Raw genomic sequence first — 22,623 nt, forward strand, 5'->3', positions numbered from 1 at the left:
TATTTAAACTACTTTTGCTAATGCTTTTAGTGATTATTTGAGCAACCCTGAACTACTAATTTGTGACAGTGTGATAATGCACCTGGCCAGGTGAGGGGGTGTCCTTCTCAGGCAGGCCTTTGTCCATAATAGAGCAGCCAAGCTGCTCACTACAACCTTCTGAGACACCACCCGGGTCTGCTGACTTTTGGCTGCGGGGTGCAAACAAGGAAGTGGTTTCTTAAATCTTGTATGTGCTCAGTTTCGTTTGCTGCAACCATGAGCAACGTGTCAGTGGGTTGGGGATGTGTGGCACTGTCATGGTGTTTGTGGTCAGTCCTGATCCTAATCAGTGCAATAACTAGCCTGTTAGTTTGATGTTGAGCCTTTTTTCTCTTTGTTGATGACCCACAGTCAACAAGTGGGCACAGGAGGGAGATGAATACTCCTCACCCACTGATTTAGGGGTCAGGAGGGAAAGCTGAATACAGTGAAGAAAGTAAAGGTCCTATTCTGCTATCTTAATTCCTAGAGCAGTTCATGCTTTGCTGGGTCTTACTGAGGGTTTATGGGAAACTGTAGAGCCTGCTGGTGACTCTCTAGAAGAGGAAAGAAAAAAAGTATAAGGAAAGATGGTGAAAACACAGACTATGTTAGCTTTAGGTGATTGGTGTATTTGCCTTAGTGATACTGGGTGCTAATAAAAAGGAAGATGTTGCTTCACAGCAGATGGGATTTCAAAACCTGCAAGATGATCTTACTACTGTAAATCAGGGACACAAACACAGGAGTTCAGTGATACTGCTAGTACAGGTCATTGCTTTCTGCAAGTAATGGTAGCACTTGCAGCTTAATGACTATTGTACCTTCTAGGAGCAAAGGTCAGTAACGAGCTACTGTTCTTCCAGTGGGTGCTACACATCTGTCTGAAAGGGCACACTAATGAGGTTGCTGAAGCAAGTGATTTTTTTTTTTATTATATAAAAAGGTGGAAATGTGGAAGCTATTTTATTATCTGTGGTCTGGATCATCCTGAAGTAGCATAATCCATGCAATTGATAACGTAGAAATAGGGAAGAAAATAGGGTTGGGATAAATGTAAACTTCTCAACCTGGCTTTCCACTCAAAGTACTTCTTCATACTATTATACACATAGTTTTTGGAAGGACTCCAGTACTTTCCCACTGATGACCCAGAACAGTTTTTTTGTTTTTCACGTTTGACTCCTAAACACTACTAGGATCTTTCTGACTAGTATTTCTGTTTCTGATAAATGGAGTTGTAAGTTCTCAACAGTTTTGAAACTGCAAATGTAAACCAGAAGAGCAGCAGGATTTTAGTACTTGGAGAAGTTGCAAGGAAGATCATTTTATGAGTGGAAGTGTTAATAATGTAACCTCTAGTATACAAGAAGCTACACAAATCAGCAGAGAAGAAAGGCACTATCACACCTATACCTTTTTCTTTTGAAATACTCCTGTAATCTTGAAGCTAGTAGTAATCTTTATTGCTGGTATAAACTATCTCCATAAAATAGAAATATGCCAAAGTGCTCTTCTAGTATGTGCTTGTGAAAGATTGCTGTTATTCTCCATGACAGAAACTCGATTAACTTCTTAATTTGCACTTCAGTGTTCTGTATGTAGATTTCAAACTTCTCTTCAATGAGTAGTCATTATGTAATGAATTATTAGAGAGCAACAATTTTAAAAGGAGATAGGTACAATTACTAGAGATGTGAGACAGTTCTTTGAATATGCTTTAAAACTTGGAGGGAGCTTGGAAATTCTCCAGAGTGTAAAGTGCATGTTATGGCTTTTCTGTATTTCACCGTTGTTTCTGTGAAGTGTGATGGTAAGTGGAAATCTGCAGTGGTTTAGGGGGGTTAGATATTTTCTAGAAAATGTTATCCTGTCCAAGAAAAAGCAACTTCAGGCTATGTTTTATCATTAACTTCTGTTGTTGTAATGCTAGCAACTAGAAAACTTTATATGTATACTTATAGGTATATAGTTCCATTATATATGTGAACTATGTATACTACAGAGGCAGGGACATTCCATATAAAAGTGTTGCTATTAGAAAAGCTTTCATCTGCAGGTTTCAGAATAGCATGCGAGATGCTAATTTGTGTGATGAATCTGATCTTTGTTACTGATCCCTTTTCCCTGCAAATTTTCTGATTTTGTGTTAAAAATAACTTTCGTGCTTATGGCAGTTAGTCAAAAGTGACTTTAATTTTTTCCCTGAGGAGCATAAGCCATAAATAAGCTTGGCTGATACCATCAAGCAATCAAAGACAATCTTGAAGAATTTGTTTTCTTTTGAGCAGTGACATCTCTTTTGCTGATACTGGTATGCTTCTTTGTACCATGGAGAACTAGAATTTTAAAACTCCTTGTGAAGCGTAGCTCCCCAAATGCCTGGAGTCTGGTGCATGCAGGAAAATACACTTATCTTTCAGAATAATCTCTTTGAGCTCAGTTTAGATGCTGTTTATGACAAATGCAGATTTTATTGTGTCTAGTAGTTCTGATTGTTGATGGATGCCATGGTGTTTATCTGTTTTATCTCATTCCTGGTGAGAAGAACGGCCTCTTTCCTGTTGCCCTTCTGACTGTGACTGCAATTCCCATGAATCTTGCAGCAGCATTGCAGGGTGTGATGCTGTTGGACTGTGAATCTGGTCCATTGCCAAATGCCATGGTGTGCTTTTTCCTAATTTTCTGATTTTTGTGCTATCTTTGAATAACTTTTAAAAATTGAATTATGTAATTTCCCAACTCCAGAATTTCCAAGTTCCCTCCAAGTTTTAAGGCATATTCAAAGATGGAAGCACATTCCATGTTTTCTCTGAGTTTCAGTGTTTCCATGTGTGGAATAATTATAAATTAAACTTGCATTTAAAATGTAGCATTGTTCACACATAAAGGGAAAATGGACTTTCAGGGGAAGATGCCGCTATACCTGGTATGCGAGGAATGTGCACTCCACAGCAGTTCCCATGCCAACATTGATGGAGGATGGAGCGAAGTAGAGAGTCTGCGGGCAAGCTCTGCCATAACATAAGCAGAGATGGGAACTAGGTGGGACTAAAAACAGATAAGCTGCATACTTGCTAACCTGAGCCAACAGTCTGTCATCTTTTGACAAAATGTTGTGCGAACTTTGCTTCATTATAATGCATTTTAATACAAAACCAAACCTCTACCTCCAGTGCTACCAGCCTCCAAAGTGAGACTACCCCTCTTTGAGCATGCTCTTAATTCTTTGTGGTATATACATTTAAAAGCAAAGTGAGAGAATTTTACACCAATAATAAGAAAGGTATGTGTGGCAATGGAGGCACGGACTCTGTTTCTGGTTACAAACAAAATCCTTTATTGAGTTAGCTTACAGGCTTTTATAATATTCTGCCTAGCGGTTAGTAGTGGTTAGTTCCATTGGTACTTTTCCATCGTGAAACAACCTTACTGATCACACACTCTTTCAGCCGATCACCTTACTGTCCACACGCCTTTGCTTGAGCAATTATTTCTAAACATAGCTCTTTTCTATCACTACTCGTTACATTGTTACTTCCACTCCCCTTGACCACACCTTCTTTATCTTGTCTTAAGTGACCTTCTGTTTCCGTATTTACAGTTCTCAGCAATTATCTTGATTTTCTTTCTTTGGTTCCTCCCGATGTTCTTTCTCCGGTTCCTCCCGACTTGTCCCGTTTACTTCTTTCAAGGTTTGCGGCTGATAAGAGTCCAGATGTCCGGGCTCTCATCCAGGTCTACTGGCGTTGCCAGCGCAATTTCTTGCAGAACATTCTCCACATATCTCCTTTCTTTTAAACTACTAAAGCATTTTTGATAGGTTTAGTGATCAAATGATTTATACAAGTAATTAAACAAGGACCTGTGATTAAAATACATAAAAAGATTCCTACGCAGGCTAATGCGATTTTAATAATGTCTTTAAACTGTGCACTGATGCCCCATCCTGACAGTAAACTTTCTAGCCAATTCCAGCTACTGTCCACTTGCAGCCTCTGAACTCTGTCCTCTAAGTTTTGAATTTCTTCATGGACAGACGCAATGTGATCAGACAGGTTCATGCAACGCATCCCATCAAAGTCTTTACAACCGTGTCCTTGAGCTCGTAGCAAAAAAATCTATGGCAGCTCTATTTTGAGGCGTAGCATGTTTGACTGAATCGTTATCTGTCAGCAGACGGTTGTTGCGGGTGAAAAACCTCCAGGGTAGTGGCTGAGTCTTTTCCCGCCTCTCACCGGGAGGAGTGGACTGCCCCCGCCCCGCATCGCGCATCTTGGTGGGCGCCGCACTAACCTGTGCCTGCCGCAGTACACAGAGGGGAGGGGCGGGCGAGCAGCGCAGCCCTCTGCCCGCGAGCCGACAATGTGTGGAGCCCGCCGGAGCCTGCTGCTGCCTCCCCCGTGCGAGTGAGCGAGGCCGCGGCAACAGGGAGGTGGAGGCGGCCCGCCCGTGCTCTGCAGCTCTATGTCCCGCCGCCGCCAGGTGTAGCCCTCGGCCGGAGGGGATCCGCCCCTGCAGCCTCTGTCCAGCTCCCGCGGGAACGCCGTTTTCCTCTTCACCGTCCAGCCCGCGGTTCGCCTCATAACGGACAGGATGGGTAGCATTCAGTTTTTGGAGAAGGTTTACATCGCCGTGATTTTTCGCTTCTTTTTTAATGTTTTTCCACACATCATGCGGGTCAGCGGGGTAAAGGTCGGTCTCTTTATCAGGGTTGATTGGTCCGGGATCAAAAGGGCCATCTTCGCCTGGCTCATCCGCTGCCTCAGCCCCAGTTACCAGGGGTGTGGAAGATTTGGTTTGGGATTGCAGAAGGCAGGCTTGATCTTTTGAGCCAACATGTTTCTCTGTTATCTCGCACACAGTTCACCAAGGGGCAAGCAAGCTTGATGCTATGGGGTCTCCCCTGTTTGCCTGATCCCAGAGCTTAATGCCTGCTTCGTCCCATTTCTCAGGGTCATAAATATTTATTTTGTCTACACCAGGCACTTCCATGGAGACCCATTTTAATATTTTTCTCAGATCAGATTCTCCTATTTCTGCCTTATTCTTGGCCATCATGACTTCCATGAGTCTGCACAGTTTTTTCTTCTCTAGACATTTCAGATCCCATGTTTCCCGTTGCTCACCTCTCTCCTGAAAAGATGATGGAGTGCGGCACTGCTGTCCTGCTTCCTTTCAGCAGCGTTGAGTTCAACAGGACATTGCCATCACTTCAGCACTGCAAGCTGACATCTATTTCCCAGATGTGTTCCTGTTCAGGCGCCATTTGTGGCAATGGAGGCACACACAGACTCCGTTTCTGGTTACAAACAAAGTCCTTTATTGAGTGAGCTTACAGGCTTTTATAGTATTCTGCCTAGCGGTTAGTAGTGGTTAGTTCCATGGGTACTTTTCCATCATGAAACAACCTTACTGATCACACGCTCCTTTAGCCGATCACCTTACTGTCCACACGCCTTTGCTTGAGCAATTATTTCTAAACGTAGCTCTTTGCCAGCACTACTCGTTACATTGTTACTTCCACTCCCCTTGACCACACATTCTTCATTTTGTCTTAAGCGGCCTCCTGTTTCCATATTTACAGTTCTCAGCAATTATCTTGATTTTTCTCCGGTTCCTCCCGACTTGTCCCGTTTGTTTCTCCCAAGGTTTGCAGCTAGTAAGAGTCCAGATGTCTGGGCTCTCATCCAGGTCTGTTTGGCTCTGCTGGCATACCTTCTTGCATGACATTCCGCACAGGTATGTATGACTGGAGTCACTCAAGCTCCACCTTGATGGAGAAAAATAGTATAAAAATGGCCCAAGGAAGTGGGAATGTTAGGGAAGACATCATTGTGGATGGGTCAAAGAAGATTCCATCAGCAGATTACCCTTTACTCCTGGGACTGGTTGACAGGGTGGACCCGTCTTCCCCCCCATAGGGACGCCTTTGGGTGAGACTTGCACTGTACCAAGTGCTTCCCCAGGAATATTAGGAATCTCTATATAGTTACTTTCTACTTTTGTATTTTAAAGCCAGGCTGTGTTATTCATAACTTTATCGTGCATTTGTAAAACCTGTTATTTGCACATGCTGTTGCAGACAGTGTATTTATTACCGGCAATGCATAAGAACCTGTATCTGTTTCTGCAATAAACTCCACTGTTTAAGTAGCTAATTGTAATAGTTTTCTCATTGAATGTGACCAAATCCTTCAGTGTGGCCGTGTTAATTCACGAGCATGATTAGGCTGAAGGTTCAGTGTGCTATTAGTGCATCTGGAATTGTGATTGTTCAGTATATCAAATGTGACCAGACTGGTAGTGGTAAATTGGGCATCAGTCAGAATCTAAGCCTAGCTGTACCCAACCTTTCTAATATCTGAGGACCAGGTAGAGCACAAGGGGGGGTTTATTTTCTGCCAACTTGTCTTGCCTTTTAATGCAACACCATGAAGTGTGATGACAAGAAATCTGCAGCTGTATCCCTGCCTCAGATATCCCTATTGAAACATAATTTCAGATTTGTAACATAAATATTAACATTGCCGTGACTGATATATCAGTGAAAATGTGTAGAAATAGCAGACCAAGAGTTCAAAGAATGTCCTGTGGTGGCAGTGAAGAAGCATCATTTCCAGTACGCTGTTTCCAGCAATAAAATTGGAAAACGTATTGAGTGTAAGGGTGCATGGAAGATGAGAGCATCTGCTTTAATAACCTTTTCAGTGCAAAAGGAGACATTACATGGGAAGGAATAAACCAAATGTTCAGAGGCACAAACTTGATGTATAAACAGTACTGGGGATAATAACAAGAAGTAAATAGCTACGCTAATTGGTAAGAATGTGTAGAATGCGAGAGTGTTTATTTCAGCAGGGTTATCTGACCCCGAGCCTTGTCAAATGGGGTTATAGGGAAAAGAGAGAAGCAATAAAGAAGACTTAAACAAACCTGACAGGCAAATGTGAAGGAATCAAACAAACCTCAGTAGTCTTGCTAACTAAGTGATGGGCCATTGAGAAACTATAGGTGAACCTAGACTTTTAAACTGATGAGAGTGAAAACCTGAGAGTCCCTGGTGTGACTGGGAGGAAGAGGGTGGTGCAACTGCAGAGGGGGAACAGACAGACGAGGTTATAGAAGGGGCCATTTGTCTAAACAGTGGCTGATCAGGAGGTCTGTGACTGATCTCTATGCCTGATCCCTGCAGCTAGTCTTATCATCTTAGATCTTTTCTTAACCTTTTTTCTGCATAGTGTCTTTATCCCTTCTGTGTGGTGCCAGCAACTGGAGTGAGAGGGTGCGTGGGTCAGTAGTTGGAAGTACCATAGTTCTAGGCACCATCTCCATAGGTCCCACAGACTTTGTCTGGAGTGCCAGGTGCATGGGAACAGATGTGAGTGGATTTAGTGCCAGCAACAGGAGGTGGACCAAGGCTGTAGGCACCTGTGGTGCCAGCAGTTGGAGTGAGTGAGTGGAGGCCTCACCAGGGTGAATGAAATGCTTGGTGGCTAGAGCAAGACTGGTTCACAGCTTGTATGCCTGATACTGGTTGACAGTGAGGGTGAATGGGGTGTATCTTCCCCACATTGGGTGTATGGGGTTTGCCTGTATAATTTGCTAGCAGACTTCAAGGTGGACTAGCTGATGGGTAGGAAGCACTGGGTCCAGGCAGAGGTAGCAGATGGGCAGAGGGTCTATGCTGGTATTTAGGGGGATTCGTGAGTGTTATGATTTAAGCATTGTACCAGCTACAAGGAAGGAGAAAAGAAATAACTGTTACAGCTGAAACCAGGACAGTGAGCATGGAGTGCTTATGAAACAAGCATGTGAGTGTATGCATCTGTTTGCTAATGAGCATAGAGCTGGACCAGACGGCAAGTAGGAGAGCCTTCAAAGTGGGCAAGAGGGTGTGGGATCCGTGCAAGTGTATTGGATGGACAGAGGAGCTGTACCGGTACTTGATGGATCTTAATGTGTGTGTGCTTGTGACTGTAGAGAGTCTGGGTATGTGGGTTTTAAAGAGAGACTTGATCCTGACTGGCCAAAGAGGAGGAAAGTGAATTGTCTGTCTGTTCTTCTGTTTTATGTGAGTCATGTGTATAGATGATGTTGAAGGCAGCACGTTTTGTCTGTTTCAGTGTCCTGTATGTGCCTCCAGGATGTATGCTCAGCCTTGCTCCTGGCTGAACCTGCAAAAGGGATAGCAGGAGTGCTCATAGGCCTGCTGTGGAGATACCCGGGTTTCCAGACAGGGTTCCAGCCTAGGGACAGGAGGAACCACCAAACCACCAAGCTGCTTGGGATGGTAACTTATGGCATCCCTTCACAAGCACTGAGACTATGCCAATGAGTTAATTAGAAGAGAATAATTTTGATGGGTTTTGCGTTAATGGCTGTTGCTTGAACTGAAAAATCTGACCTGCTTGTTCTGTGTGCACGTCCTGCTGTGCTAGGTTTGGACTTTGAGAATGAAGTGCATTCACTTCACAAAAAATAAAAAATAAAAAATCTCCAAATAAAAAAAAACCAAAACTTGTTAACAAACTGACGGAGATACTGTTGGATGATACTGATTAAAGTCACATTAAAAGTCCGGGTGGTTGGAGGACACAATGCTAAAAACACCAAGGAAGGCTGGGAGGAAGAGCCTGATTCTACATGAAGTTCATGGGTGTAAAACTGAAACGGGCCTATCCAAAAAACATTTTTCTGATGCTCATCTGAAGCAGCAAATGGCGTTAGGACAGCAAAGCTAATAGGAAAATGCACTGTTTGAAATGATGGAATGGGAATTGGCAAGAAGTGAGTGGTCTTTGTATTCTTAAAGTTACTGTAGCTACTGTGTGATCGACTGTCAGTTTGAGATGCAGGTAATTTCTGACAAATTATCTCCTACATTACTGCTAAGAATTGTTGTGGCAAGAAAACCCTTGTTTGCTGGTGCTGCTGTGACAACCAAAATACAGATATAAACTGAGGAAAATGAAAGTTCTCGTTGTATATATACTCTTTCCTTTGGGCACATTTGGTTGATTCCAACCATCAGTACAAATGGAGGTCTGCAAAGCTGCTCTAATATATCTGCGATATTGTATATCAAATGTACTGAATTAATTTAAAATGCTTTTGGTTAACTGAGACTGACTGCTAGAAGTCTAGAAGCAGAAATGGGGGAGCATAGTTGTGCTGGCCTGCAGAAAGGACAAAAGTTCAGCTGTTCTTGAAAGCTTATGTTTGCTGAACACCATGTCCTGGAGAGGGGGGAAACAATGAAGATCAGAGTGACTGGCAATGAAATACATATGCTTGGTGTTTAAGAGTTTCGATCTGGTTAAAGGAAACTTTTAGTAATGAGTAAGAATCTCTTATAACTGTTGTGAGTGCCTCAGTTACACTTGTTGCAGGGGAAGTTCAAAGTGTGTAAGGAACCACTGCTAAAGGTAGCAGCAGAAGAGGTTTTATTCAAGTATGATGTAAAAGTGAGGCTTAAGATAAGTCCCATGGCAAGGTTAAATTTATTACTGCACAAAGGATATAATACTAATTAAAAAATATCAATACAAGATCTTAATGCCCTATGATTCAAGATTATACATTATAGCAGTCACTTACCAAAAATCTGCTGTTGGTAAGGGGTCTCTCAACCTCAAGGAGTAACCTTGAGAGGCCTCCCAAGCCAAGGGGAGATCATCACTGTGCACCCAGCTGCTTAGCAGGGGGACTTTGGAAAAGGCTTGCGCAGGTTGTCACATTTATGGAATAAAATGGTTGGCTTGTAGTCAAATTACATGTGATGGGAATGGTAAACATTAGACTGCTTGTACCCACAACTTCAGTTGTTCCTTGACAAATTAGACTTGGAAGAGCAGCCTGTTATTAATGTGTTAATCACATGGTTAGTGTTCTGGTTTCCCAGCTCACATGCATCAAAGCTCATTGTCTCACTGTGTTCCTGTGTGGGTTTTCAAAGAGCAGGTTGGAACTAGAGAAGTTGGTGACCTGGTCATGACCTTGCCATTTATTTCCCTGGGAGCCTGAACCAAACTATTACTATTATGTTTAGGGAGTTGAGCACTTCTGTCACACTCCACTGTGTGACTACAGTCAATCGACCTTATTGAATCATAGAGCCATAGTATGCTTACTTCTTTCCTCTATGTCATAAATATTCAACGTATTGCAGATCGGTGATAAGGTACACTTATTTGGTGAGTTACTTAGCTTAAGCGTTACTATTAATGCTAATTATATACTGTTGTGCAAACAGAATCAGTTTGATTGCATGTGTTTTACGTATTGTAGGAATGAGGTCTGAGGCCATGAGGTATGTAGTGAAAGGATTAATGAGGTCAATATTCTAATGGAGTGATTGGTTGCTGAAGAAGGTGATATCAGACAGAGGCTAGATGGCCTGCCTCAGCAGGGTTGGAAGAGGGTGAGATAAAATGATTTACAGTTCTGTTCCACCCTTGTGCAAGACCCATAGCCCATGGGGTGCCTGACTCAGACTCTCATTATCCCTCATTTACATTTGGTGGGACATCTTTGAGCACATCTCTAAGCTGGACCTCCCTGCACTTCCATCTCATTTCTATACCTGCAAAGACTATGAATCTTGAATGTGCCTTAGGAGTGCCTACCTTACGCCCATGATAGAAAAGTACTCGTATTACACCACATTGGTGAAGCGAGCCAAATGTGAGTTACATTCTGACCCAGAAGAGTGGAAAGATCGTGGTGAAGCCACTGGATTGGTGTGGGCTGTTGAAGCATTGTTTGACTCTTGTGTGCACTTAACTCTGGTTAAATAAACTCGCCTATCAAGTAGAAACTCCTGCTAATGCTATTTGGGATTCTTTAGCTATACTCAATTCTCAGCCATAAGCCACTTCCAAAATGACCCTTGCAAAGCTGATACACCAACATGGAGTAAGTGGATATCCATATCTCCCAAGAGGACTTTTATATCTGTGTCCTAAATGTGACACATGACCTAGGAAAACGAGTAGCGGTTGTGAAAAAAAGTTGCAGAGGAAACCCACAAACTTTGGGAATCAGTGTCCAGTACTTGGTTGGGATGAATGTTCAATATGCTTGGTTTTGCTCTGACAGGATGGCTTCAAGACTTCATAGAATATGCATTAATAGTTGATTCTTATTGTTGTTATTGTTATATCATATATGTAAATCCTTGTTACCAAAAGCTATAACCTTATGTGTCAGTGTACTTCAAGGTTAAAGCCCTGAAACTGTACTGATTGCACCTGCCCTAGGCACAGATGTTACTAAATGAAAGGTATGCCAAGGGAGGAGAGAAAACAAATTTTAAATTCCCTTATTGCTACTATAATGGAATTCTATAATTGAAGGTAGTAGTCACAGGGTGGATAATTTAAGAATGAGGCCTGAGGCCATGAGATAAATGAAGAACGATTAAAGAGCTCAAAACCCTGATAGGGATGATTGGCTATTGATAAGGGTGCTATCAGATGGAGGCCATCTGGCCTGCCTCAGCAGGGTAGAAGAGGTAGAGTTGCTGTTTCACAGTTCTGTTTCACAGTTCTGTTCCACCACTGTGCAAGACTCACAGCCCATAGGGTGCCTTACTGACACCTAACTGGTACCTGACAGAGACTGCTGTTGTCCCTCATTTACATATCAAAATACATCAAAGTGAGAAAGTGGCTTCCCCCCTGCACCATCTATGAGCAGTAATTTGACCACAGTCTCACCTCCGCTTCTCTTAAATGTTAAATTTGGCATTTGAACTCCTCCATGGCAGAGGATGAGAATACAGGCCCACTGTGCAGATAAGTCAGGCTTGTTCTCTCTCCTCCTCAAAGCAGGGACACCTCTTTAGCAAGATTTGTGTCTCTGACTACATTGGATGATACCTGAGTGGAACTGAGCTTAATGAGTTACCAACTGTCTCATAGTCTCCCTCTGTTTTCCTTGTTTAGGTGTTTTCTGGCTCCAGTGTGCAGGTGTAAAGACTTTAATGTTAAGTTATAGTGTTCAGGGAATGAAGTATTAAATCTTTGTTGGAATGTCTTACCTGCTCCAATCGACCAAAAGCCTGTAACAATTTATTCTGTGTTTTAGGCTTCATATATTTTCCTCTGTATGTATATTCCTGGAGAAGTGCCTCTCAGAAGAAGTAATCAATAATAAATATTGCCAATAAAAAAACTGCAGTCTTTCCTATTAGAAATCACAGGGTGATTCTCGGACGTAAAAGCCAGCGACATGCCTGAAACTATCTGATAGAGAAATCTAGGTGTAGGCATTTTAGTCACGTGATAGATTTGTTGAAGAGCTGTGCTGTTACTGCTACATTAGTTGAGGTGTGTTTGAATCATAAAAACAATGAAGAAAATCCAAAAGCTAATGTGGGCGACCAGGGTGACATAATGGATATGTGGTGGTTTATCTTACTCTGGCACTGGGGAGGAATGTGAAGCGGGGCAGAAGCTATGCAGTCGCATTCTGCTTGATAACTGAAAACACACAACTGTCCACTGTGCCATTACTCTATGCAAAATCTTGCCAGAAATGATTACCCACAACTTCTACCAAGTACAGCTGCTCTGTACAATAGAATAGACAGTTTGACCACAGTCTCATCCACCCGCAGGATGCTGTGCAATAATAGTTGGTGAGGTATTAAGAAGACACTGATTTTATACCTAATGAGGAGGATGAGAATTTGACACCAAGTGGTAGGGACAGATCAATGAGTTGGTCCTCCTTGCCCTCTGTTTTGTAATAATATCTAATAGAAAAGTCTAGGTGTAGGTGTTTTAGTCACATGATCGATCTGTTGCAGAGCTGTTCGGCTACTCCTGTGTTCATTGGGGATGTCTCTCCATTCTCTTTCTATGTGCAGTAAATCAGAAATGGGCAGTTGCCTATTTAGTAGTTGCTGATGATTTCTGAGTCTTATGTTCAGGGTGAGAAGCAGGTGAAGGTGTGAAGCAGGCATGTATATTGGATGGGAAACTAACTGAAGGTTAATCATTGCTCATGACTGTGAGAAACATAACAATGTATGTTTTTGATAAAGTGTATTCAATAAAGTATATGTTTATATTTATTATGACTGTCAGAAGAGGTAGTAAAACATAAGCGTGCAGCTGTTCCATGACCTCCACATTTGGCCAGTGCTCTTGGCGTGGCCAGCAGTGAGATAATGAGAAACGGCATGACCACTTGTTGTATGGATTTAGTTAGCATGAGTCGGGCTTCTCAGTTAGCATAAGTAGAGCTTCTCTGTAAGTGGAAAAATACTAGGCCAGAGGGGAGGTTAGCCGGGGATAGCAGCGGGGGAAATGAAATTGCAACGTTAGCGACGTTAAGAACAAAAAACCAGGATGTAAAACCGCAGTGTAAGAATGTTGAGGTTAGTGCTAAACATAAGTAGCTGTTGTAACTTGTATTAAGCAACTTTGTGTAAAGCCCGATCAGAAGCTTGTTGGCAAGGCATGTTAACCAATCAGCGTATAATCAATGTGTGGATTTGTGTATAAAAGATCATGTCTGATGCTCAATAAACAGCAATTGCTTGATCACATTGATCGTCTCTGCATTGTCCACGACTCCTGCGTCAACAAGTGGCGCCCGAACAGGGACAGATTGGTACCTTGCAGAGCCAAGGTGGAAGGACCGACAGGAAAAGAGGGGGTGGTGAGCCGGCCAAAAGCAGCGCTGCCCCGGTGCTGGAAGTCAGACGTCTGCAAAACTTCGGGAATCTTGCTCTGATCAGGTGAGCGGCCGGGGAGGAGATGGGGCACTCGCTATCCAAAGAGGAACAGGTGGTGGTGAAGCTCCTCCAACACATTCTCTCTAAGAGAGGTTTGCAATATGATAGTGCCGCCCTTCAGAGGCTGTTAAAATGGTCCCACGATTGTGGCTTTTTCCCTTGGTACAAGATGCGTTTGGGGTTCCAGAATGGGACTGGATTGGTCAAGCGCTATGGGACGAAATCAGTAAAGGGTCCAAAGAGGCTCAGAAGCACTCCACCTTGTGGAGATTAGTTATAGAGACTCTTAGGGACGTAAAGTCAGAAAGGACCACAGTTGTGTCCGTGCTGATGGCTACAGCCCCAGAGGATAGGAAGTGAAAAATTGCAGGACAAAATGCCTCTGCAATGGCCTTTGCGCCTCCTGTCGTACCGCAGAGTGTCCCGAAAAGGACTGTGACTGATTTTTCTAAAAAGGGCAAACGAGCCCAAAAACCTCCAAAACCCCATGAGAACCGGCAGAATGCCAAATATATGTGGAAAGTTGCCGGTGCAGGAAACGAGGACAAACCAGAGTCTGAATTGGAACCAGATCCAGAATCACCTGAGGCAGAGCCAGACCTGTATCCTCCTCTTCCCAACTCCAGTGACGATTCAGAGGATGAATCCATTTGTTCACTCCATCGACAGGTGTCTGCGGGTCTGGGAGATGCCCAGTTGCAGCAGCTTTTGAAAAAACTCAAAGCTCTTGAGACACAAGAGACCGCTGCACCAACTGCGCCACCTTTTTCTTTTCCTCCTCCACACCAGGAAGCGGGTTTGGAGAAGGGGGGTGATGGGAGCATGGGGGGTGTTAATCCAGCCTGAAAATGGCGAGGGATGATTGATGAACGAGGTGGTAACTGTGGAGTTTTCTGAAGGTCCTTCTCTTTTCCCTGTTTCTGATAACGTACAGGGGGGAAAGGAGTGGGAAGCGTTTGATTTAAAAATAGTAAAGGAGGCCTGTCAAGCAGTCACAACCTATGGGTTAAAGGCACTGTATACTCAATCGATTATTGCTCATATTTTTTCTGCATATATCTTAACCCCTTATGATATCAAAATGATTGTTCAAACATTGCTTCCCGCTAAACTTGCAACTTTTGTTTTTGAATAAATGGGAGTTGGCTTGTATGGAAGAAGCAAATCAGCCCCGCCAACAAGGAGACCCACTGTTTGTGGCGCCAGTAGATGCGTATTTGGGTTGAGGCCAATTTACCGATCCACAAAATCAAGTGAGGCTTTCAGCTCGTGTCTTGACCCGCTCCCAAGAATTGGGTCTGAGAGCCTGGCTTTCGCTTCCAAATGACAAGGCAACAAGACCAACTTTTTTTGGTCTCTAAAACAGGGACTTGGAGAATCTTAGCCACAGTATATTGATCAGTTATTTGGAGTGTTGCAAGGCAATCCGGATATGAGTGATGATATGAAGGCAAAATTACAGGATATGCTTGCATTTGATGGGACTAATGATCAGGTGAAACAACTTTTGAATATATTGCCTAGAGGTACTTCGGTAGCTCAGATGCTGGAAGCTGTTGAGCGAACGGGTCATAAACAAAAGGCAGCCTATATGGTGGAGGCTGTAGGGGCTGCAGTTCGTCCAATTGTACAAGGAAAAGGAAAAGGAAAGAGAGAACGAAAATGCTATAACTGGGAAATCAGGGCATCTTCGTTTTCAGTGTAAGGCACAAAATAGGAATCAATCCGGAAACGGTCTAGATCAACAGCCAGTTAATCAATGTAGTACTAAATGGTGTATGCACTGTAATAAACCAATTCGCAACACACAGGAATGTAAAAGGACGGGAAACAGCAAGACGAGCGCTTACCCTCGTGCTCCGACACAAATGAAGGGTGCCTGGACTGCATTGCCCCAGCAACCATCAGCAGTGCAGGAATGGATGTGGCAACTACAGTAACTGTTGAGTGACTCTCAAGTGCATTTGATAGAGTCACAATTATGGGGACCGCTGAGGCATGGACTTAGTGCCTTATTGATTGGGCGATCCTCTGTCTCCCGTCAGGGTATCTTTGTAGTCCCAGGATTAATTGATGCGGATTTCCAAGGTAATATTAAGATAATGGTTTATACACTAACACCACCAATTTCAATACCAGCAGGGGAAAAAATAGCTCAGCTAATTCCATTTGAAGCAAAGATACCTAGGAGGGGAACACAGGGCAGAGGCCATGGAAACTTTGGATCAACAGAGCAACCAAATGTTTTATTTGCTACGAATATTACCAAAGGGAAACCAACTAAGGTTGTAATATTATCACATAAAAATGGGCAGACTATTAAGATCATGGCGATTTTAGATACCGGAGCGGATGTTACTGTTGTTCCAGTGCATCTTTGGCCTCCCTCTTGGCCATTGGTACAGGCTTCTACTGGAGTCATGGGAGTGGGAGGCTGTCAACAGACTTTTATTAGTCAAGAGGTAGTCAATTGTTCTTTTGCAGATGGAGCCCTTGCCACTGTCAAACCTTATGTGCTGCACCTTCCTGTAGCACTGATAGGAAGAGATGTCTTGAGTCAGCTCCATACAAAATTGATTACTTCATCTTTTTAGGGGCAGTCACTGAAGAGCAGCCACCTGTACTGAGATTAACTTGGCTGACAGAAAAAACAGTTTGGGTAGATCAGTGGCCACTTAAACTAGAAAGGCTGCAAAAAAAAAAATAGAAGAATTAGTACAGGAACAGCTTCAGGCAGGACATGTTGTGCCATCTACAAGCCCATGGAACACTCCGATTTTCACTATCCCAAAGAAGTCAGGAAAATGGAGACTATTACACAACCTCCGAGCCATAAATGCTGTCATGCAGGAAATGGGAGCATTGCAGCCAGGGCTGCCATCACCTGCGATGCTCCCTGAGAATTGGGAATTATTAATTATTGACTTGAAGGATTGTTTTTTCACAATCTGTCTGCACCCAGAGGATTGTGAAAAATTTGCATTCACAGTACCCAGCGTGAACAAGCAAGCTCCTGCAAAACGATATCACTGGACAGTGTTACCCCAAGGGATGAAAAATTCCCCCACCATTTGTCAGGTATATGTTGCATGGGCATTGGAGCTGGTGAGATGAAAATATTGAGAGTTGATCATTTATCATTATACGGATGATATCTTAATAGCAGGAAAGAGTATTCCTGGTGACTTATTGGATGACCTGCGAGCCACCTTACCTGTGAAGGGGTTATGTATTGCCCCAGAAAAGATCCAATAAGTTGCCCCATGGAACTATTTGGGTTGGGTCATTTCTGGCAGCAGTATTCGACCCCAAAAGGTAACAATCTCTTCCAAGATCAAAACGCTCACTGATGTGCAGAAACTCATGGGAGATATTTAGTGGATTCGACATGTTTGTGGTATCACAAATGATGATCTTGCACCATTGATGCCTCTATTAGGCCAAGAACATAAGGCAGAAGCCAAGCGCCAGCTAACCAGTGAGCAAAGTCAGGCATTGGATCGTATATCCCAAAAAGTTGCTGCTGGTTATGCCTCCAGGCATTTAGCAGACCAACCAGTGACTTTGATGGTCGTAAATTCTGGAGGGGATAGACAGCACCCTTTGGCTTTAGTAGTTCAATTTCAAGCTGAATCATTGCGAATCCTTGAGTGGATCTTTTTGTCATATCAGCCTCACAAGACAGTAATTACCAGACCAGAGTTATTTGCTCAATTAATTATGAAAGGGAGAAATAGAGTAATTGATATCTTGGGTCATGACCCCTGTGAGATATTTCTACCTGTTGTTTCTAGTTATTTGGAGTGGCTTGAACATTTTTCGACGGAATATCAAATTGCTATGATAGATTTTGCAGGAAAGGTGACCAGTGTCTTCCCTGAAGCAAAAATCTTGCTGCTATTATCAGGTCAGCAATGGGAGGAATGTCCTAAAAGGTCTGAGCGACCCATACAAGGTTACACTGTTTTTACAGATGCAGGCAAGAACTCTAAAACTGCTGTTGCAACCTGGCACACTAACAATGGTTGGAAAAAACAATTCATTGAAGGGGAACCTGGCGATTCCCTTCAGACTTTAGAACTGAAGGCTGTGGCTTGGGTCTTTTTAAGGTAGCAAACAGAACCTCTTAATGTTGTATCAGATTCTCTTTATGTTGTGGGAGTTGTTCAACGCCTTGAACGGTCAATGATTAAGACATTGAACAATTCTATTTTACAAAAAAAACTTGTTACAATTGTTACAGGTCATTAATCAACGAACCGAGCCGTATTTTATAACACACATCCGTAGTCATCAAAGTTGCGGCAGTCTTAGCACAGGAAATAACCGTGCAGACAAACTTGTCACTGCTCCTGTATGGACAGGTCCCACACCTAATTTATTTGAGCAAGCACGTTTTTCCCATGATTTTTTCCATCAATCTGCAAAAATGCTTGTTTGACAATTTGGCATTTCTGTAACAGATGCACAGGGCATAGTCCAGTCTTGTCCAGCTTGTCAACGTAGTGGCCTCGGTGTAGGCCTGGGGTTAAATCCTCGAGGCCTTATGGCCCTTCAGTTATGGCAAATGGATGTTACACATGTCCCTGAATTTGGTAGACTCAAATATGTCCATGTCTCTATTGATACCTTTTCACTAGCGCTTTGGGCTACCGTACAAACTGGTGAAACGGCTCGTCACGTCATTCGACACATGCACTCTGCCGTTGCAGCCTTAGGGGTCCCTCTTCAAATTAAAATGGATAACGGGCCTGCATATATCTCCCATAAGTTTCAGACTTTTTGTAATCAATGGGGTATTCATCAAGTCACAGGAATCCCTCACTCTCCAACTGGTCAAGCTATTGTGGAGCGTGCTCATGCAACTCTTAAGGAGCTTTTGCAAAAACAAAAAGGGGGAGCACCCCTCCCACCAGCTGAACGAGTTGCAAAAGCTGTCTATGTCTTAAATTTTTTGTGGTTGACAGGAGATAGGACAGAGTCCCCTATCATGATACATAGCAATGCCTTAGCAGCAGGATGTGTTAAGGTGAATGGTGCTCGGGTGGTTTATAGAGATCTGCGAACAGGGGAATGGAAGGGCCCAGTTGAGGTCATAATGACTGGAAGGGGCTATGTTTGTGTTTCCACAGATTCCGGACCACTATGGCTACCCAGCTGATGGGTCAAGCCAGATCAGCGAGGCTGCTCATTTTAATTGCCTGGATGAGTGCTGTAGCAAAAGGTCTGGAAGACCCACTCTTAAGCATGGCATTGCCTCGAGACAACATATGGATAACATGGGCGAACAGAACCAACACTCCTAGTTTTTGTGTGTCTTTAACAGCCGTGTCTGACCCATTTCGCACTTGTTTAATGGTATACCCTCTTCGGAGCCAGAAAGATTTATGGGATATATAAGTAACATTTCGTTAGCTAACTGAACCGTATTGCAACAGGAAGCAGACAAGGCTAGTGTGTCTGATAACTGGTGTAACGGAAATCAGACGGCCTGCCAACAGCTTCAGGCCAACAAACAGGTTTGGTGTGGAGGTTGTATCAATGGTAATATTGCAAACTGGACACTAGCTTGGATGTCTGGTTTTTTGATTCAGCATTTGAATAAAGCTTTACCGTGGGATCCACAGGAAGTGCAGCTGGCAGGATCCATAAACGGAACTAAAGATGGCTTGTGCTTTGGCTTTAGCGCTAATATAATGATGCCCCAGCTAAAGCAAGGTGTGTAAGTTCTCGTATTGGCATGCAGTGTCATCTACTTGATGTGTGGACAGATGTGTCTGGATCAGGTATTTATAGGATACGGGATGCTTCTGAGGCCCAAGCATGGTGTGGGGGAGCTGTAGGTCTAGAAAAGTTTGGCCGGTATGAACTTTTTCCAAACATGTCGTTAGCCTTGCTTAAGGGAGTTTTTTTTTTTGATTTGTGGTAATCGCGCCTGGCAAGGTATCCCAAAACATCCCCTTGGTGTGGACCATGTTATCTGGGACGTCTTAGTCTTGTAGCTCCATCAGTATCTCTGTTAAACAAAACTACTTTGGTTCGATCTCGTAGATTTCTTACTAAGCTGGAGAGCACCTGTAAGGACTCTGTAATGCTTTTGGGTAAAGTCGAAAATGCCTTAACAAGTATTTTTTGTCCCGGGTGTGCAGCAACTATTGCTAATGCTAATTTGCAAAAGCTTACTTGTTGGGTTGTGAAACAAGCTAGCCTTATGTCTGCAGTTTTAACAGACCTCATGAAAGATATAGATAGTAGTCGCAAGGCTATTTTGCAGAATCACAGGGCTATTGATTTTTTTATTATTAGCTCATGGGCATGGCTGTAATGATTTTGAAGGCATATGTTGTTTTAATCTAACCAATCATTCACAATCTATTCAGAAGCGGTTGCAGCAAATGCAAGAACATGTAAATACGATTAAAGTGGATCAAGGTTTAGACGATTGCCTAGCTCAGTTGGGGTTTAGCGGCTGGCTGCGACCTTTACTGTATAGCCTAGCACAATTGTTAATCACGTTGTTGGTGTTACTGATTATTGGTTGTGGAATTTCTGCATGTGGGAAGGCTTTGTGTATGAGGTTCATTCCGAAGGCTTGGCTCGTTCAACAATCACACATGGAATTGGGACTCGGCACTGAATATGAAGAGATCACTGTGTTATATGAAGATACTGACTAACACGCCCGCCTCAGAAACAAAAAGGGGGAATTGTTGAATGGATTTAGTTAGCATGAGTCGGGCTTCTCAGTTAGCATAAGTAGAGCTTCTCTGTAAGTGGAAAAATACTAGGCCAGAGGGGAGGTTAGCCATGGATAGCAGCGGGGGAAATGAAATTGCAACGTTAGCGACGTTAAGAACAAAAACCAGGATGTAAAACCGCAGTGTAAGAATGTTGAGGTTAGTGCTAAACATAAGTAGCTGTTGTAACTTGTATTAAGCAACTTTGTGTAAAGCCCAATCAGAAGCTTGTTGGCAAGGCATGTTAACCAATCAGCGTATAATCAATGTGTGGATTTGTGTATAAAAGATCATGTCTGATGCTCAATAAACAGCAATTGCTTGATCACATTGATCGTCTCTGCATTGTCCACGACTCCCGCGTCAACAACCACACAAGTAAGCAAGTACAGATCTGGCATAAAGCTGGCTTTGTTTCTAAGAATATAAAAGCAGGATCCTCTTGTAGCCAAATGTGAAGCCTCACCTATGGGTTGGCGCACCATGTAGGAATTTTCCCAGTTACCTGAGACTCCTGGCATTGGCTGCAATGAGGCTTCCCAGATGAAGTGTGGGCCTGGATGATGAGGATTAGGTGGTAATTGGTGATGTATTTCTTTCAATCATTGTTCTTTCTATGTAGTAATGATTTGACACATTGCTAATTTTCCTCTGTACTATATGTGTGTGTGTGTATATATATATATATGATTCACTTTATTGTGCTTGTTTAATAAAATGCTCATGTTATACAGCTAGTGTGGGATCATTTTTCGAGTACCCTGCCTGTTTGCAAAACAGTATGTGTGAAGAATAGTCTTTTCTTTGTCTTTTGGAGTCTTGTACTGATACTGAACTTCTTAGATGTTCTTCCTAAGACAGGCACTTTCTGTCAAATGCCACTTTTAAAAGTAGCATATTTTGTTTTATTAAAGCTATGAAAAATTTTAAGGTTCTGATCACAGATGCAAACTTAGTTTTCTTAATCCAGCTAGTAATGGTGATGAACTAAGGTTGTACTCATTGTTACAGTCTTTGGCAGTGAGAAGAATTAGGTTTTGTTCTTGGCTAAGTTGTGTGTTATATGTAATTTCTCCTGTATTTAGCAAAGACTTTACAGTTACTACTAGTTGGCATCTTAATCTTGTTTACATACCTCAGTCATGTTTCTGGAACATATAAATGTTTTAAATTTCTTCAGCAGTTGCCTAATTCAAGAACATGATTATTTTATCCCCTGATTATTTTTCAGGAACTACCCAGTGTAACATTAGCAGTATGAAATTTTTAGCTTGGATGCAAAAACCTGTTTTGTCATCAAGGATTCCCGTCTGCATCGCTGTTTTAAGTATTGCCTTAATACTGTTGTTGATGGTTTTTTTGAATTTCATCTGTGATTTCACTTTCCTGTTTTCTTTTGTTGTTGGTGTCCTTTGAGAGCAGAGATAGCAGAGAGTGAGGGAAGATTGAACTATCGTTGAATTTTGATAACACCTTGAAAATTATAACTTTGTAGGTCTTATAGGCTGGATCTGAGTGATATTTCTAAATTTGAAATAGGAATCTTAAAAGAGCCCTGAAAGACAGTTAGGAGCTTTGGGTCTAACACCCTGCACAAAGCGAGGTTTTTGGTTTGTCCTTAGTGGGTTTGACCATACTGAGAGGAACTTGCCAAGATGCAAATAGCATTCATGCTCGTAGTTTTCTCATGGGTTTTTTGTGCTTTTCCATTTTTGAAGACTGAAATAGTGCCTGGATTTGAAGACATTGTCTGTAGCAACTTTCCAGAGGTCATTCAGAAATAACATGCTCAACAAGCTGTTGGGCTTGTTGGTAATCTATAAATTCTGGAGTATAACACATGAAGAGTTAGAGATTTGTGACTTTGTCACCTTCTGGAGGTGTAATTACTGCAGTAGCGGAGGTGTTGATGTCATCTCTGTGCTTCATGCCTTTTTTTGATGGCTTAATAAGTTCATGTTACCAAACAGAATCAGGGGTGGTTTGCTTGAGGCTACCTGTGCTGTTAACTAAAGTCAGAGTTGTGTTTCTCAAAAATTAGTAACTGCCCACAGTGTCAGGGAAGAACAAATGGCATGTGAAATAAAAATAAGCGGGCCTCATAATGGGAGATCTTTA

The 22,623-nt window shown here is 42.7% G+C and overlaps 1 protein-coding gene across 5 annotated transcripts in view; it reads left to right on the top strand.

Annotated features, from left to right (window-relative positions):
- Positions 1-22,623, top strand: part of RESF1 (retroelement silencing factor 1) — a 36,332-nt gene that overhangs the window by 4,739 nt on the left and 8,970 nt on the right. For 3 of the 5 annotated variants that reach the window (XM_061444837.1, XM_061444840.1, XM_061444842.1), the window contains exon 1: positions 5,822-5,957. The exons of 1 other annotated variant lie outside the window; for it this stretch is intronic. The gene's annotated coding sequence lies outside the window, so the exon portion shown is untranslated. Of the gene's footprint in view, positions 1-2,179; positions 2,336-5,821; positions 5,958-22,623 lie in introns of those variants that run through there. One more of the 5 variants, XM_061444839.1, reaches the window with a different exon arrangement.

This window comes from Pezoporus flaviventris, unplaced genomic scaffold, assembly GCF_033815535.1.
Source record: "Pezoporus flaviventris isolate CSIRO_AGI_PZ_B2104156 unplaced genomic scaffold, CSIRO_AGI_Pfla_v1 ptg000002l, whole genome shotgun sequence".
NCBI lineage: Eukaryota > Metazoa > Chordata > Aves > Psittaciformes > Psittacidae > Pezoporus > Pezoporus flaviventris.